General features: G+C 39.1%; 1 protein-coding gene across 1 annotated transcript in view; it reads right to left on the bottom strand.

Moving 5' to 3' along the window:
• Window positions 1-17053, bottom strand: part of LOC136036111 (disco-interacting protein 2 homolog A-like) — a 255860-nt gene that overhangs the window by 68846 nt on the left and 169961 nt on the right. The gene's annotated exons all lie outside the window — the stretch shown is intronic.

Genomic DNA, 17053 nt, shown 5'->3' with positions numbered 1-17053 from the left:
CGTAGATATTGCAGTACCCTGATCAAAGGGCATACCCAGCACTTTCTCTCAGGATGATTTATTGTAGTGCAAAGATTCACCCGATGAGTTTTGAGAGACAGATTTGATTCACATTCGGCAAGCAAGAAAGGGCGCAAAAAGGAAAAACATCTCTCAGATTAGCACAAAGACAACCAAACACAAGTTAATGTACAGCAATGAATGTGCATTATTCAACTGCACACTCTTTTATTTTACTTATTGCTTTAGAAAAAATAAAAACCTCGTTTAAATGCAGTAACAGCTAGCGCAACTCGTTAAGTTGTTGGTATTCATGAGCTATCAGAACTGAATTCTTTTTGTTTTTGGACATGACTTATAAACAGAACCATGAACAAGAATTAATAGCTTAGCTTAATCAATAGCTTTATTTTGTTTTAATGTTCTTTTTTCCTATAAAAAACAAAAAACTTAATTAACGTTACATCCTTATCAAAGTAGTAACGACCAAGCAAATAGTGATGTCCTATAGTGACCCTAAGCTTTAAAAAGGAATTTTAAGAAAGTCTGTCATTGTAAACCAATTTATTTCTTATCCTGATAACTTTTTGTACTTTTCACAGCCCCTTCCCCGAAAGAAAAACTAGTTGGATCCCCTGCGCTTGTGAATATTGCATATGTAATAAAGGCATCGTTCACATAACGAGACTGATTCTATTAGACGAACTGAGCCAAAGTGTATTCCTTTTTGTGTTCTAGTTGAAGTTACTCCTTTTTTAAGTTTTAGTTGAATTTTTTTTAGTTTTTATGGTGAATTTGTCTTTATATCATATGCATATTCATAATTTTCAATTTGCTTTATATGCCTTTTATGATATTTATATGTTTTTTTTTTAGCGAATGCTTTAATTTTTTTTTTTTACGAATTTCGTGAATGAGTTTTCGCTTTAAAACCTTATTAGATTTTCTTAATATCACCGTATCTAAATTTTTTCTCAATTTTTTCACGTTTTTAGCCTTCTCTTAATATTTAGTATGCTGACTTTGAGATGCAATTTCTGACCATCAGGACATTTGATGGTCTTTATTTATTTTTATTTTTTTTAAACTCACCTTGTGAATCAACAGCTGTGTAGCGTTAAGCCTCCTCTTGTGACTGCCACCTCTCTTGTGTCTGTAAAAATATTCACCTGGCTTTTCGTTTTATAAGGTTCATTTTTTTTGCAAGATAAATGATACACAAACAGAAGCCTTTTAAGGAGTGCACGGCAATGAATGTTCGTCATGTGTGTGAATTAAATAAAAAAAACAAGTTTTTTTAACTGAAAGTAAGGAGCGACATTAAAACTTAAAACGCACAGAAATTACTTCGTATATGAAAGAGGCTGCTTCCTCATCAACGCCCCGCTCTTTACGCTAAAGTTTGACTTTCTCTCAATTCTTCTTTTTAAACAGTAAAAAACTTTAGCGTAAAGAGCGGGGCGTTGATGAGGAAGCAGCCTCTTTCATATACGAAGTAATTTCTGTGCGTTTTAAGTTTTAATGTCGCTCCTTACTTTCAGTTAAAAAAACTTGTTTTTTTTATTTAATTTCTGAACGTTTTTGAATCAAATGCATGTTTTGATTTTGGCTCTCCGCAGAGGAATAATCAATACGAAATTTGCATATTTTTTTTTTTTTTTTTTTGGCTCAATGGCTTTCTCATAATTTTGATCGAATGATTTTGAGAAAAAAAGAGCCGGGGACGAAGCCTAGTTGCCCCCCGATTTTTTGGTTAATTAAAAAGGCAACTAGAACTTTTAATTTTTTACGAATCTTTTTATTGGTAAAAGATTTACGTAACTTATAAATTAGCTTACGTAAAGAACTTTTGTATTCTCTTGTTTTTATTACATATATGAGGGGATTCGCCCCATCGTCAGTACCTCACTCTTTACACTAAAGCTTAAATTTTATCCCAATTCATTAAGAATGACCCCCTGAATCACAAAAGCCGTAGAATAAGTAGTTGAAATTACTGAAAATACTTTAGCGTAAAGAGCGAGGTATTAGAAGGAGGTGAGCCCCTCATATGGGTAATAATTTCTGTTTGTTTTAAGTTTTATTGCTGTTCCTTACTTCCAGCTGAAAAAGCTTTTTCACTTTTATTTTTTAATTGTTTTTTTTTTAAATAATGCTAGTAAATCCTGCTCTCCCTTCATGGAAATTTTCTTCTCCCATTACAAATTCTCGAAGGAAAGTTCCCCCAGCATATCCCCCTCTTCTCAACCCCTCCCCCAAACCAAAAAAATCCTCCTGAAAACGCCTGTATACTTCCCAATAACCATTACTATATGTAAGCACAGGTTAAAGTTTGTAACTTGTCGCCCCTCCCACGGGGACTGTGGGGGAGTAAGTCGTCCCCAAAGACATAGTTATAAGGTTTTTCGACTACGCTGAATAAAATGGCTATCTCAGAATTTTGATCCGTTGACTTTGGGAAAATAATTAGCGTGGGAGGGGGCCTAGGTGCCCTCCAATTTTTTTGGTCACTTAAAAAGGGCACTAGAACTTTTCATTTCCGTTAGAATGAGCCCTCTTGCAACATTCTAGGACAACTGGGTCGATACGATCACCCCTGGGGAAAAGAAAAAAAAAACAAAAAAACAAAAAAACAAAAAAACAAATAAACACGCATCCGTGATCTGCCTTCTGGCAAAAAATGCAAAATTCCACATTTTTGTAGATAGGAGCTCGAAACTTCTACAGTAGGGTTCTCCGATACGCTGAATCTGATGGTGTGATTTTCGTTAAGATTCTATGACTTTTAGGGGGCGTTTCCCCCTATTTTCTAAAATAACGCAAATTTTATCAGGCTCGTAACTTTTGATGGGTAAGACTAAACTTGATGAAACTTATATATTTAAAACCAGCATTAAAATGCGATTCTTTTGATGTAGCTATTGGTATCAAAATTCCATTTTTTAGAGTTTTGGTTACTATTGAGCCGGGTCGCTCCTTACTACAGTTCGTTACCACGAACTGTTTGATTTTGAGTGAATAAGCGCTTACAAAATGAAAAAGAGGCGCTGGAGATGACGAACAATCAAGACGCCATTATCAGTCAAAAATCGATAAAATATTGAAAAAAAGGTTATCTGAACCGTCTCACCGTCGATTAACTATTGCGCCAATTGGTGAAACCGAACGAACTGACAAAGAATGTATAAGGAAAATGTGCAGTTGGTAGTTTTCAAATACAAAGGGTATACAGAAGTAATACCAAAATCCTCACAACTGAGCAAAAGAAGCTAAAAAATAATTGTACTGACAGTTTAAATGCTATTGAAAACAAAAGTGGCTTGTAACTGAAGATGGCTGCATCTCCAGACCCATAGAAAAATACTTGCTGCTTGGATCATTTTTTTTTCATTTATCCTTCTAACAAAATGCTTTTCCAAAAGAGTCAGGAAACCGCCAAATATCTTGGCAACTTTGAGATTTCAATCTAAACCCAATTTTGAAATGGCGCCTACTGCTTGTCCGCTTAAAGGAGCTTTCTACTTGAAAAGCAGAAACATTGTCTGTTGAAACGAAAGCTTAGCAGAACAGCTTCAAATAGTACTCTCTCGCATAGACAATAAAAAATCAACTTCAGCTCACACACATGACTCAAGGACAAGGGAGAACCCGTTTTTCGGCACAGGTGCCAATCAAACGGAGCTTTCCAAATTGTCACGTCATATCCACCAATCGGGCCATAGGTACATACTTACCATAAAAACCGCAAAGGTTAAATCCTTAACACACAGATTAAAATAAAACGAAATCAGTGGTAAAAAAAGAAAGAGAGCAAAAAAAAAAAAAAAAACAAAAACAAAACAAAAAAAAACAAAAAAAAAACAGAACACTACCAAGGTGGTGCTCCGGCAGTACAATTAAACGGAAAATACAATAATCTATCGGGCAATTAAAAGACTTACAGTGGGGCGAAGGTCTGAATGCCCCTTGTGTACTTTCCTGAGAACAATTAGTCATAATTAACAGTCAATGGATATAGAACACATTCTCAGTTTTTCGACCCTCCTGCACAAGACCGTATCCGCCAGGGGAATTAAAAGGTTTAACCCCCCCACCCGAAAATCTTTGTCTGACTTGTAAAAAAAAATACATACCCCCCCTCTCCGGAAAACAAAAAATCATGGATACACCCTTGCTCCTGGACAATTTATATCGTGGAGCATACCAGCTCTTAAATTTCTATATCCAGAATGCGTGAAAACATACTTTTTCAAATTTCTAAAATTCTTCTTCTTTGGCTACACAGGCCAAACTTCAGTTTTTGTTACTAAATCTTAAAAAAAAAAACACACACACTAGGAGCAGTATGTCCGACCTCAACAGTAGTTCAGATAATATCAAATTGCTTAGTTGTCTAAACGTGATTATCATGGTAATGAGAATGATGGATTTAAAAAAGACTTCCAAGTTCTATACGTCAAAGGGAGAAAGATCACTAGCATTTTCACGACTCTTTCTCGACTGATGATTGAACATCGATTTGTTTTTTTGTGTTGTCCATGACAAGATGAATATATACCTTGTTCTAAGATATAGGCTAAGCAAAGGTCATAACATCTTTCTTTGAAATTGAGCTAGTCACTAACGTAATCGATATCTGTTTATGGTTCTGAAGAATTGTACAAATTGCAGTATACAACAACACAGCTGCACCAAATCAAAATACTTTTCTGACAAAAAACAAGTTTGAGCAATTGGAGTTTGAAATTATGATGTTCCATGGAAAATGATCATAAGTTTTTCCCACTAAGGAAGGATAAATAAATTAAAGAAACATCTGAGCAGCTTTACATTCTAAATTTTGCTGAGAAAATTTCTGAGCAAGGACAAAAAATGTATTTAATTATCTCTTGTGCAAGGTTTAGGCTGAGATATCTGTATTCCAGTTGAACATTTCGAGCAATTGATAAAAACTTATAAACAAAATCAGACAAATTAAATTCTTACGATAGGATAGTTACACTTGACATCTGTCAAATGAGTTGGACTGTGTCAGTGTTTTGTTTTCAATAACAATAAAATTTTATACACCTTAGCTTAGAGGCTAAGAAATAGTAGCATAGTTGCATCTTCTTCTTTATTTTATAATTTAATGTATTTGAAAATTTCTCAAAAAATTTCTGAAAAAAATGTGTAAAATTCAAAACCGACCAAAAGTAGGTCACTTCCGATTTAATAATAATAAAAAAAAAATCAACCGTAAACAAATTGCAGCACAGATGGTTTTTACATTATCATGCAAAATCATAGTCATGCCATTGTGTTCAGCATAGTTGAAAGGTCTGGAAATTATGTTATTTGACGATGACACCCCCCCACAGCCCAAAGTGCAAGGGTTGTAAGTTATGCCCCAAGGGCATATGGTTTTTATGTGAAGGAGGTTCGTAATAACTCTGGAGGGGGCTCATTGGAACAGAAATCAGATGTTTCAATACCCTTTTTAAGAGTCAAAGTGATGGGGGGCAGCCCCTCCCCACGTCGTATTTTCCACAAATGCATCCGGCAGAAATTTGAGATGGCCATTTGTTCAAATATAGTCGAAAGATCATATAATAAGGCCTTTAGGGTTGACAGAATACCCCAGAGTCTGGAAATAAGGGTTGTAGGTTATGCCCCAGGGGCATATAAGGCTTTTATGGGAGGGGTGGTCGTGTGAACTTCAGATGAGACTCATTTGCTTCGAAATGAATAGTTCTAGTTCACTTTTAAGTCAAACATTATGGAGAGCAACTAGCCCCCCCTCCCTGACACCATCTTTCCCCAAAGCGCATTCAATTGAAATTGTGAGATAGTCATTTTGTTACAAATAGTCCAAAGTCATATAACAATGTCTTTAGGGTGGGCACAATGGCAAAAGCCCATTTGAAAGGGTTGTAAGCTATTCCCACGGGCTTATAAGGTTTCTATGAAACGGGTGGTTGTATAAACTTTGATTGGAGGTTGGAAATTTTAATGCCCCCCCCCCAGCCTATCACTTCCCCAATATATCCAACCGAAATTGTGAGAGATCTATTTTGTTCAGCATTGTTGAAAGGTCCAGTAATTTTGTCTTTGGGGATGTCAACCTTCCTGTAAGTTAGTTCCTCGGCTTTAAGTTAGGCAATTCGTTCATTGTTTACACATCGTATATGTTATTTGGAAAGGCATACATGTTTGAATTTTACTTTCCAAGAAGACGAAGGGCAATAAGGTCAGTCTTTCAGAGAATGTTGGGGGTAGAGTTGAACTAAATCAAAACACATTATGTGTATACGGATTGTCAGAAGGTCGTAACACGGGGCAACTGAGTTTATTAATTTGGAATATTCAGAAAATGATAACGGAGATGATGAAAGAGCCAAAGATTTGCATGCTACCAATACTACTACAACTACCACCTACTATTACTACCACACTACTCCATTTACAGTATTAAGGGAAAATTTGAACTAAATCAAAAGACGCTATGTGCATGCAAATTGTCAAATTAGGGTATCTCAAAAATTGATTTCGGTATTAAGTTGGAACTTTCAGAGAATACTTGAAGGGGAAGATCAACTCACCAAAAGGCAATATGTGAATACTACTGTTCCTACTACATTTACTGCTACTACTACCACTACTTCTATTGCAACTACTTGTAAGGCTAAGCGCATTGAGATGAAATTTTCAAGAAGTATATGAAGATACAAGCTATAAAAAGCATATATCAGCAATATCGTAGAAATGGCTAATTGTATTAAGTTGAAACTTCGAGGACTTGATGAGAGTGATGTTCTACTGACCAAAAGACAATAGGTTAATCCTACTGCTGCTAGTAGATGAAGGTGAAATCTTCACGGAATTCTGAGGGGGGAATTTGAACTGAATTACAATACGCCGTCTCTATGCAGGTTGTGAAAAGGGTGTAACAGCAATGAATGAGTGTTCTTTATTACCCATCTATGGAGTACAATAAAAGAAAGAAAAACCAGAAAAAATGTCATAAAGATATACACAAATTACTAATAATACCAAATCTAGAACAGTGCGCCCTTCCACGGGTGAGAAGAGGACTAGTTACTCAGTTTCTGAAACTGTTCATCCCCGGCCTGAACTGGCTCCACCACACCAAAACGATCAACAATGTGCCTATTCTTGAACCACCGAGGGGCCTGAAGCAAAAACTTCGCGTAAGGAAAATAGCACTTTCGCAACACTCGCCTATCAGATTCAGTAAAAATATCCCAAAATGGGGTCAAATATAGAATATGCGGGAGAGCCACACTAACATATATTCGAGAATGGGTTTTCGGTTCCAGATTAAGTTGTAATGTAACCACACTAGCATAAGCAATTCTAAGTTTGGTTTCAGCGTTCCACGGCAAAAACGAAGACCCAATCGGGTAACCTAAATATGTTATTATAGTGGTGGGTGCCACCTCACTATCATCTAGACGGACAATATCGGGCACAGAACTACCGTGTAAGTTAAAGAAGAGGACTTGGGACTTCCCAGCATTCATACTTAGTCCTATTTGTAGATACCTTTCAGATAGGTTATCACAACTCGGGGAGGATTTAACAGATCATCCGCACAACAAAGCACTGATGTATCCATCCTTTTTGAAATGCAACTAATAGGTAAGCCAAGCCAATCTGCGCAGGAAGAGACGCATTGTTGTAGATAATCGGTGATGCGATGGCTCCTTGCTTTATTCCGACGAAAACAGGGAGCTCATTATCCGAAAGTACATTTCGCTACTTCAAGTGAACTTTTAGATGCCTATACATATAATATAATGGGAAAATTATATCGAGACTAACACCACGGCTATGTAACACCAACATGGCCTGCAAGTGGATAAGGGAACCAAAGGCATTCGTAGCATCGTATGCCCCGAGAGCCAGAGTGCTCCCAGGTACTTCTGTATCTCCGAGTATATTACAGAAACTTCTGAGGGCATAGAAGTAACCTAAGCCCGACTGGACCCCGAACTGGAATTGTGACATAATACACTTTTCTTTTAAATGTTCAATAAAAAAAGGATAAAGATCACTCCATTGCACAGACTGTCCAGAACAACACCAACGTTAAAAACTATTTGAAAAAAAAATGCAAGGTGGTTATAGAGGAGGTCAGTTGCGGTGATAAAATGCTCAGCACAAATAATATCGGCGCCAGCCGAGAATTTCTTCTTTCTAAGGTTTAACACAGCATCCTTAATATCAGACGTTGTTATAACAATAGAATTTGGTTTTTGAATAGAATCGAACAACAAAGCCATCTCACTATCGAAAGAAATTTCTACATTGCTGTTGGGTTTTACAAACTGACTTGTGAAACGGACAACCCACTCAGATTCTGGGATGCTATCGGGGCCCTCATGGTTCAGCTTCCCAGAAAGAGGACGAGACTTCCCAAGGTAATTAGGGTCGTTTACAATCTTCTCGGCAGTAATCGACTTGATCGCCACTAGATGATCCTTTAGAGCATTCCTAAATAGTCTTTTAGAAAAAATCAAGACCGCATTTACAACCGCGGTCCTTGGCCTCTCGCGCTCGTTCCAGAGCCACAGCTACCACTTCGCCGTTGCACAGGGCGACAATAGAACTGGGTTACTAGACCACCTGTATTTCGAACTCTTGTAGCGTATCCACCTCACCTGAATCGCAGCCTTATCAGTACATTTCAGTACATATATTATTTGCTCACAGAACAAGTTTAGTTGTAACCTTAACTCATTTTCACTTAGGTCAATACTTGGCTGTAACAGATGCTATGGAACCTTCAGTTTCACTAGGATACGGTCGGAAGACTCACAAAATCCCGGTACGCATAAGTTACGCCGCATCTTCTTCAAGAACCACTCGGGTTGAGTCATCAGCTTTGGCCCACACGACGGGTATCAAGACACATATAGGGAGATGATCGCAGGTGGCCTGATCGTCCTTTACTGTCACACACTGGACTGGGCTGCCTGAATACCGTACGTGGTCCAGATTTGACGTAGTACTAGCCTGTGATGTGTATGTAAAGTCCTTGTTCTTTCTGAGTCTCATTTGACAGCAACTGCTCAGATGTTGCCATAATTGGCGGCGGCTGACCATCCTCAGTATACAAGATGTCTCATATAACGCCTATCAGACATGCAAAGTTTATCACAAACCTTCCCTGATGTAAACAGGAAGTTCATGAAAGGATACTTTACAGTGAAGAAAACGCACACCAGGTTCACGACCACCTGATCCGATCAGATACTGGAATGTACAGTGAACAAGGATGCAAAGACGACGACGGGAATAATAGGAAAACAAATGGAAGAGAGACTGAATCTTGGATTCTTACCGATTTCCGCTGCCATCAGAAATGATTTCCTGCAAGTAGTCAACGCATCCACAGAGACATTGAAAGATCACTAAGACAACCAGTCGACGACGACGCGATTACAACTTTCGCGAGATAGAGTTCGAGACATTTTCATTGCATGTGGCAATCCCTTCAGCACTGTGGATTTCGACCTAGTGAATATTGTGACGTCAGAAGTTGAGGACGACGAGAAGATTGTTTCTGATATTACTTACGTAGCCACAAAAGGAAAAGAGGTGGTTGAGGATTTTCTGTGCAACATTAAAGAAGATGTGAAAAAGGTTGCACTCCGAACTTTCACTTCAGAGAGTAAAACTCAGAAGTGAAGGGTGTCCCCAGAACCGATCTCCTGAGCTCTGAAGTAACAGCCTTGAAGAGAATCATTACTGCTCAGTTGAGCTACGGCGAAGAAAAGGAGAAAGCAGTTGCAAAGATCCTCACAAAAGAGATTCTTACTTCCCCTCCATCTATTTTTGAACAACTTCCGCAACAATCAACAAAGACATCCTCTGGCTGGAAAATGAGGACGGGGAACAAAGCTGTACTGTTGAACTTGCTAAGGAAAAAAGGAGGACTTGTAGGCAAATTTGAAATCCAAAGAAATAACATCAGCTATAGTACACATCATTGACCTAATGTCCAGGATAAGGTCATATCGACCTGTCAGGTTTGAAACAGTCAAATCCTTCACGGAAAGATTGCTTCTACCGTTGCTGAATGATCTTCCAGTGGGTATTCCTGAATTCCACATTGTCGCAGATTGGCACTCAGGCTGTTTGGGAAGCTCGCGGATACCGGAGAGTCGTTCTGCTTGAAATCTGCATGCAGACTACGATGAGGGAAGGGGGAAAACTTCCAGATTTCTACTCTTATTAGGATTGAAGAGTGGGATGCCGTACTTGCAAGCTCTCCGTCTAAAAGCCGGTTTCTCGAAATTTTGTATGAAGCCTGGGAGCAGATGGGTGATCAGATTCCGAACGCACTCAACCTTTTTCTCTCAGGATTCAAGAAGAGATCCGAAGTGTCTCTGGTCAAGCGTGGCTCCACTCCAACTTTACCAGAACACTGTGACTACGAGGAATGCTTGTACTCCAGCCATGAAGCGGCTAACCAACGCCTTATGACACATACCAAGTACGCTAGTCGTACACTTGTAGCATCATTGTGCATGCCAATGACACAAACGTAGCAGTAGCCTGGGTTCATTTTTTGAAGAGCTTCAAGTTGAACGACTGAGCGAACTTTTCTCCTGACTTACATTATCCCAGTACACGAGCTGGCGGATGGAGTCCACTTGTCCAAAGAGGAGCAGATTATATTACCGTTATTGCACTGTCTGTCAGGGTGTGACACAACAAACTTTTTCTTCGGTGTCGGGAAAGCTTCTTTCTTAAACACCGCGACGTGTCCAACCTTTGCCTCAAAAATGGTGTCTGTGACGGAGCAGATCAATGATGCAAGAGGGAAGCTTTCAGTCGACGCGTTTAGAGAAGCTTACGACTTATCAAAATCTAAGGTAATTGAAATGTACGGTAAACAGGCCGGATTCGATTCACAGGCCAGTGTAAGGGCTTACATTTGGTGCCAGAAACAGGATACGAGAAGACTGCCACCTTCTGACGACACCTTCGAGCTATGCATACGAAGAGCCAGATTCGCTAAATGGATAATCTTGTTGGCAGTACAGGCTCATCCGAGCATTCCAGATCCACACCTCTATGGATGAAAGATGGCTGAACGGGGAGTAGATGCGGTCGTCTCAAGCTGTAGAGAAGCATCAAGCCTGGAAGCTTACTGAGGATGCAAAAGTGGAAGATGCAGGAAAGACTGCAGCTGATCAAATGAGAGGATGCTGCATCTTATGCTCCTGCTGCGGAACAAGGAGGGCATGCAGAGAGTCTGACCTTGCCCCATCTATATTCTCGGAAGAAGAAAATGAGGAATATTTTTGAAAGTTTTATTTGATACTTTTTACTTTTAATTACAACAGATCCCTAATCAGCTACTGTTACACAATTTTATGGGCAATAAATAAATACAGTTTTTTACCTGAAAGAAATTTTGAGTTTTCAGCATTTCTCTGAGATATTTGTCGAACTTTACAGCACTTATTCTGAAACTGCAGTAAATAGAGAACAAAATAGTTGTTATTTTTTCAATTTAAAGATCATATTATTTTAGACCTGGATATCTTCTTTTGATTGATATATCATTACGCCGGGTTTCTCAACTCAATAACTCGAAAAAAAAATCCTGAGTCGTCACATTTAGCTATAGGCTAAATTTGGCGTTTTTGGTCTATATCTCAGAAACACTCCAACGGCGAACATGCACCCTACGATCTTCGTTTTCAGCATGGTCGACTACCCTAGGATCTGTCCTCAGCATTTTTGTACCTTCCGGCATGGGTGGGTGCACGATACAGAATCTGGCACCCCGACTATTAAGAACAGACCACCATTTGCAGAAGCTCATAAATTATATAGAGGCCAATCCCGCAACAATACTTAAAACGTTTTAAAACGCCGACTGAACAGGCAGACACATACCCATGTGGACACTCGCCTTGGACATCACTTTTTTTCGGGTCATCAAAAGTATTTTTCTGATGTGCCTGCTTTAGCCATTTTGACAAAATTATCCATCCCCCAACAAACTGACGCACATACACATAAAAAGAACTGTAAGAAGCAAACACGAACATTTTCCATTTGAAGGAGCGAGGAATTAAAAAAAAATCTTCGTTTTCTAAGGGAGTGGAATAAGGATAGTGGTTATCAGTACGAATCTTCTCCTGTGGGTTCCTTTACATTCCTTGAAAATAAAATTGAATACGTACCTGTGGTGACCAACTGTAAAAAAACAATTATTACAAATTGTATAAAACTCCAACTCCCTGGTTGACCTTAGACTCAGGTTCGAGTTTCGCTTTCACTCTCGGGCAATTTCTAGGTTCTTTCATGTCAAAAGAGTCCCAGCTCTTGGTAACTATCAAGAAGAATCAAATATATTAAGTTAATGTGAGTCGAGCGGTCACGTCCAAAAGGAAGAAACATCATACATGGTATGGATTGTTTCAATTTTGGCTGGCCAAGCGGTAGATATCATCTGAATCTTGTATATGTTACCAAATGATGTATGAATTGTGTGTGAACCATACTTATCTGTCACATAATATATATTTATTTTAATTTAGAGGTTGAAGATGTCAGTAAAGGAATGTTTTAAAACATTTGAATTTCCATGAGGACTATGTTGAAACTATGACATCTGACCTGTAAATTTTACGGCAGACAATAATAATTAGGCTCAGTTTCCACTCCCAGTAAAATATTTTTATTGTTTTTTTTTTTGCTTGTTTTTTTCGACTCTAGCTACAACAAACAAAAGGCAATAATTTAATTTGGAAAGGCAGTTTTTGGGAAAACTAGTTTTTGCGTAGCATTCAAAAGACAACATCAATACTTTAGCAGGTTTCGTCAATAGTTGATAAAAAAAAATCAGAAAACACCACTGCTTAACACATCATTCTTTTTTCTTTTTTTTTAAGAGTCTAAGTTTCTGATCATCAAATTGTCCATTATTTGCAACAAAAAGACAAGAGCTAAGAGTTCATATGGCACTTGTGACGAGGCAAGAAGAGCTAAGAGCTAAGAGATCATATAGTATGAGCTCTAGCGAAATTCTATGAATCAATAGATTGATTTAAAAGGAAAATAAGAGGCTTAATGCCGGTCAGGATTTAAAATAAGAGCTCTGAGTCACGATGTCCTTCTAAATATCAAAATTCATTAAGACCCAATCACCCACTCGTATGTTATAAATACCTAATTTTTTCTAATTTTTCCTCTCCCTTTAGCCCCTTAGATGTTCGAATCTGGGAAAACGACTTTATCAAGTCAATTTGTGCAGCTCCCTGACACGCCTACCAATTTTCATCGTCTTAGCACGTTCAGAAGCACCAAACTCGCCAAATCACTGAACCCCTCCCCCAAAGAGAGCGAATCCAGTACGGTTCCGTCAATCACGTATCAAGGACATTTGCTTATTCTATCCACCAAGCTTCATCCCGATTCCTCCACTCCAAGTGTTTTCCAAGATTTCCCCCTCCAAATCCCCCCAATGTCAAAAGATCTGGTCGGGATTTGAAATAAGAGCTCTGAGACATGAATTCCTTCTAAATATCAAATTTCATTAAGATCCGATCACCTATTCGTAAAATAAAAATACCCCAATTTTCACATGTTCCAAGAATTCCGGTTTCCCCCTCCAACTCCCCCAATGTAACAGGATCTGGTCGGAATTTAAAATTGGAGCTTTAAAGCGCAAGACCCTTCTAAATATCAAATTTCATTAAGATCTGGCTACCTTTTCGTAAGTTACAAATACCTCAATTTTTAAAATTACCCCCCCCCCCCCCAACTCTACCAAAGAGAGCAGATCCGGTCCGATTATGTCAGTCACGTGTCTTAGACAGGTTTTAATTCTAACCATCCAGTTTCATCCCGATCTCACCGCTTTAAGTATTTTCTAAGATGTCCGGTTCCCCCCAACTGCCCCCCCCCCAATTATGCTGGATCCGGTTGAGATTTAAAATAGGAGATCTCAGTCACGAGGTCCTTCTAAACATGAAGTTTCATGAAGATCCGATCACTCCTTCGTAAGTTAAAAATACGCCATTTTGTCTAATTTTACAGAATTAACTCCCCCCCCCCCAATAGAGCGGATCCGTTCCAATTATGTAAATCACGTATTTAAGACTTCTGCTTATTTTTCCTACCAAGTTTCATCCCGATCCCTCCAATCTAAGCATTTTCCATGATTTTAGGTTCCTTCACCCCAAACTTCCCCCAATGTCACCAGATCCGGTCGGGACTTAAAATAAGGGCTTTGAGACAGGATACCCTTCTAAATATCAAATTTCATTGAGATCCGATCACCCGTTCGTAAATTAAAAATACCTCATTTTTTCTAATTCTTCAGAATTAACCCCCCCCCCCCCAACTACGCCAAAGAGAGCGGATCCGTTCCGGTTACGTCAATCATGTATCTAGGACTTGTGCTTATTTTTACCACCAAGTTTCATCCCAATCCCTCCACTCTAAGTGTTTACCAAGTTTTAGGTTTCCCCCTCCCAACTCCCCCCCATGTCACCAGATCCGGTCGGGATTTAAAATAAAAGCTCTGAGACACGATATCCTTCTAAATATCAAATTTCTTTGAGATCCGATCACCCGTTCGTAAGTTAAAATACCCCATTTTTCTAATTTTTCAGAATTGACCCCCCCAACTACCTCAAAGAGAGCCAGTCCATTCCGTTTATGTCAATCATGTATCTAAGACTTGTGCTTATTTTTCCCACCAAGTTTCATCCCGTTCTCTCCACTCTAAGCGTTTTCCAAGTTTTAGGTTTCCCCCTCCCAGCTCTCCCACCAATGTCACCAGATCTGTACGAGATTTAAAATAAGAGCTCTGAGACACGATATCCTTCTAAATATCAAATTTCATTGAGATCCGATCGCCCGTTCAAAAGTTAAAAATACCTCATTTTTTCTAATTTTTCAGAATTAACCCCCCCCCCAACTACCCCTAAGAGAGCGGATCCATTTCGGTTATGTAAATCATGTATCTAGGACCTGTGCTTATTTTTCCCACCAAGTTTCATCCCGATCCCTCCACTCTAAGTGTTTTCCAAGATTTTAAGTTTCCCCCTCCCAACTCCCCCCAATATCACCAGATCCGGTCGGGATTTAAAATAAGAGCTCTGAGACACGATGTCCTTCTAAATATCAAATTTCATTGAGATTCAGTCACCCATTCGAAAGTTTAAAATACCTCATTTTTTCTAATTTTTCAGAATTAAACCCCTCCCCCAACTACCCCAAAGAGAGCAGATCCGTTCCGGTTATGTCAATCATGTATCTAGGACTTGTGCGTATTTTTCCCACCATGTTTCATCCCGATCCCTAAACTTGAAGTGTTTTCTAAATTTTAGGTTTCCCCCTCCCAACCCCCCCCCCCCCCCAATGTCACCAGATCCGGTCAGGATTTAAAATAAGAGCTCTGAGACACGATATCCTTCCAAATATCAAATTTCATTGAGATCCGATCACCCGTTTGTAAGTTAAAAATACTTCATTTTTTCTAATTTTCCAGAATTACCCCCCCCCCCCAACTACCCCATAGAGAGCGGATCCATTCCGGTTATGTCAATCATGTATCTAGGCCTTTACTCATTTTTCCCAGCAAGTTTCATCCCGATCCCTCCACTCTAAATGTTTTCCAAGATTTTATGTTTCCCCCTTCCAACTCCCCCCCCCCCAATGTCACCAGATCCGGCCGGGATTTAAAATAACAGCTCTGAGACACGATATCCTTCCAAACATAAAATTTCATTTAGATCCGATCAACCGTTCGTAAGTTAAAAATGCTTAAATTTTTCTGTTTTTTTCCGAATTAACGGGCCCCCCTCTCCCCCCCCCCCTCAGATGGTCAAATCGGGGAAACGACTATTTCTAATTTAATCGTGTCCGGTCCCTGATACGCTTGCCAAATTTCATCGTCCTAGCTTACCTGGAAGTGCCTAAAGTAGCAAAACTGGGACCGACAGAATTTGTGATTGCTATTTGTCACTTGGTTAATACTAAGTACCATAAAAAACAAGAGCTCAACTTGTGACGAGGCGAGAAGAGCTAAGAGCGAAGAGATCATATGGTATGAGCTCTAACAAAATTCTATGAATCAATAGATTGATTTAGAAAGGAAAATAAAAGGCTTAATGCCGGTCAGGATTTAAAACAAGAGCTCTGAGTCACGATGTCCTTCTCAATATCAAAATTCCATTAAGATCCGATCATCCACTCGTAAGTTATAAAAACCTAATTTTTTCTAATTTTTCCTCTCCCTTTAGCCCCCAGATGGTCGAATCTGGGAAAACGACTTTATCAAGTCAAATTGTGCAGCTCCCTGATGCGCCTACCAATTTTCATCGTCCTGGCACGCCCAGAAGCACCACACTCGCCAAATCACTGAACCCCTCCCCCCAACTCCCCCAAAGAGAGCGAATCCAGTACGATTCTGTCAATCACGTATGAAGGACATTTGTTTATTCTATCCACCAAGCTTCATCCCGATTCCTCCACTCCAAGTGTTTTTCCAAGATTTCCCCCTCCAACTCCCCCCAATGTCAAAAAATCTGGTCGGGATTTGAAATAAGAGCTCTGAGACATGAATTCCTTCTAAAAATCAAATTTCATTAAGATCCGATCATCTATTCGTAAGATAAAAATACCCCAATTTTCACGTTTTCAACTCCCCCAATGTAACAGGATCTGGTCGGAATTTAAAATTAGAACTTTAAAGCACAAGATCCTTCTAAATATCAAATTTCATTAAGATCTGGTCACCCTTTCGTAAGTTACAAATACCTCAATTTTCAAAATTACCCCCCCCCCCCCCAATTCCACCAAAGAGAGCAGATCTGGTCTGGTTATGTCAGTCACGTATTTTAGACAGGTTTCTATTCTTCCCATCCAGTTTCATCTTGATCTCACCGCTTTAAGTATTTTCTAAGATTTCTGGTCCCCCCCCCCCCAACAGCCCCCCCCCCAATTACGCTTGATCCGGTTGAGATTTAAAATAAGAGATCTGAGTTACGAGGTCCTTCTAAATATGAAGTTTCATGAA

This window comes from Artemia franciscana, chromosome 15 (assembly GCF_032884065.1).
Source record: "Artemia franciscana chromosome 15, ASM3288406v1, whole genome shotgun sequence".
NCBI lineage: Eukaryota > Metazoa > Arthropoda > Branchiopoda > Anostraca > Artemiidae > Artemia > Artemia franciscana.
The sequence above is the reverse complement of the archived record's forward strand: the minus strand, read 5'-3'. Positions and strand labels throughout refer to the sequence as shown.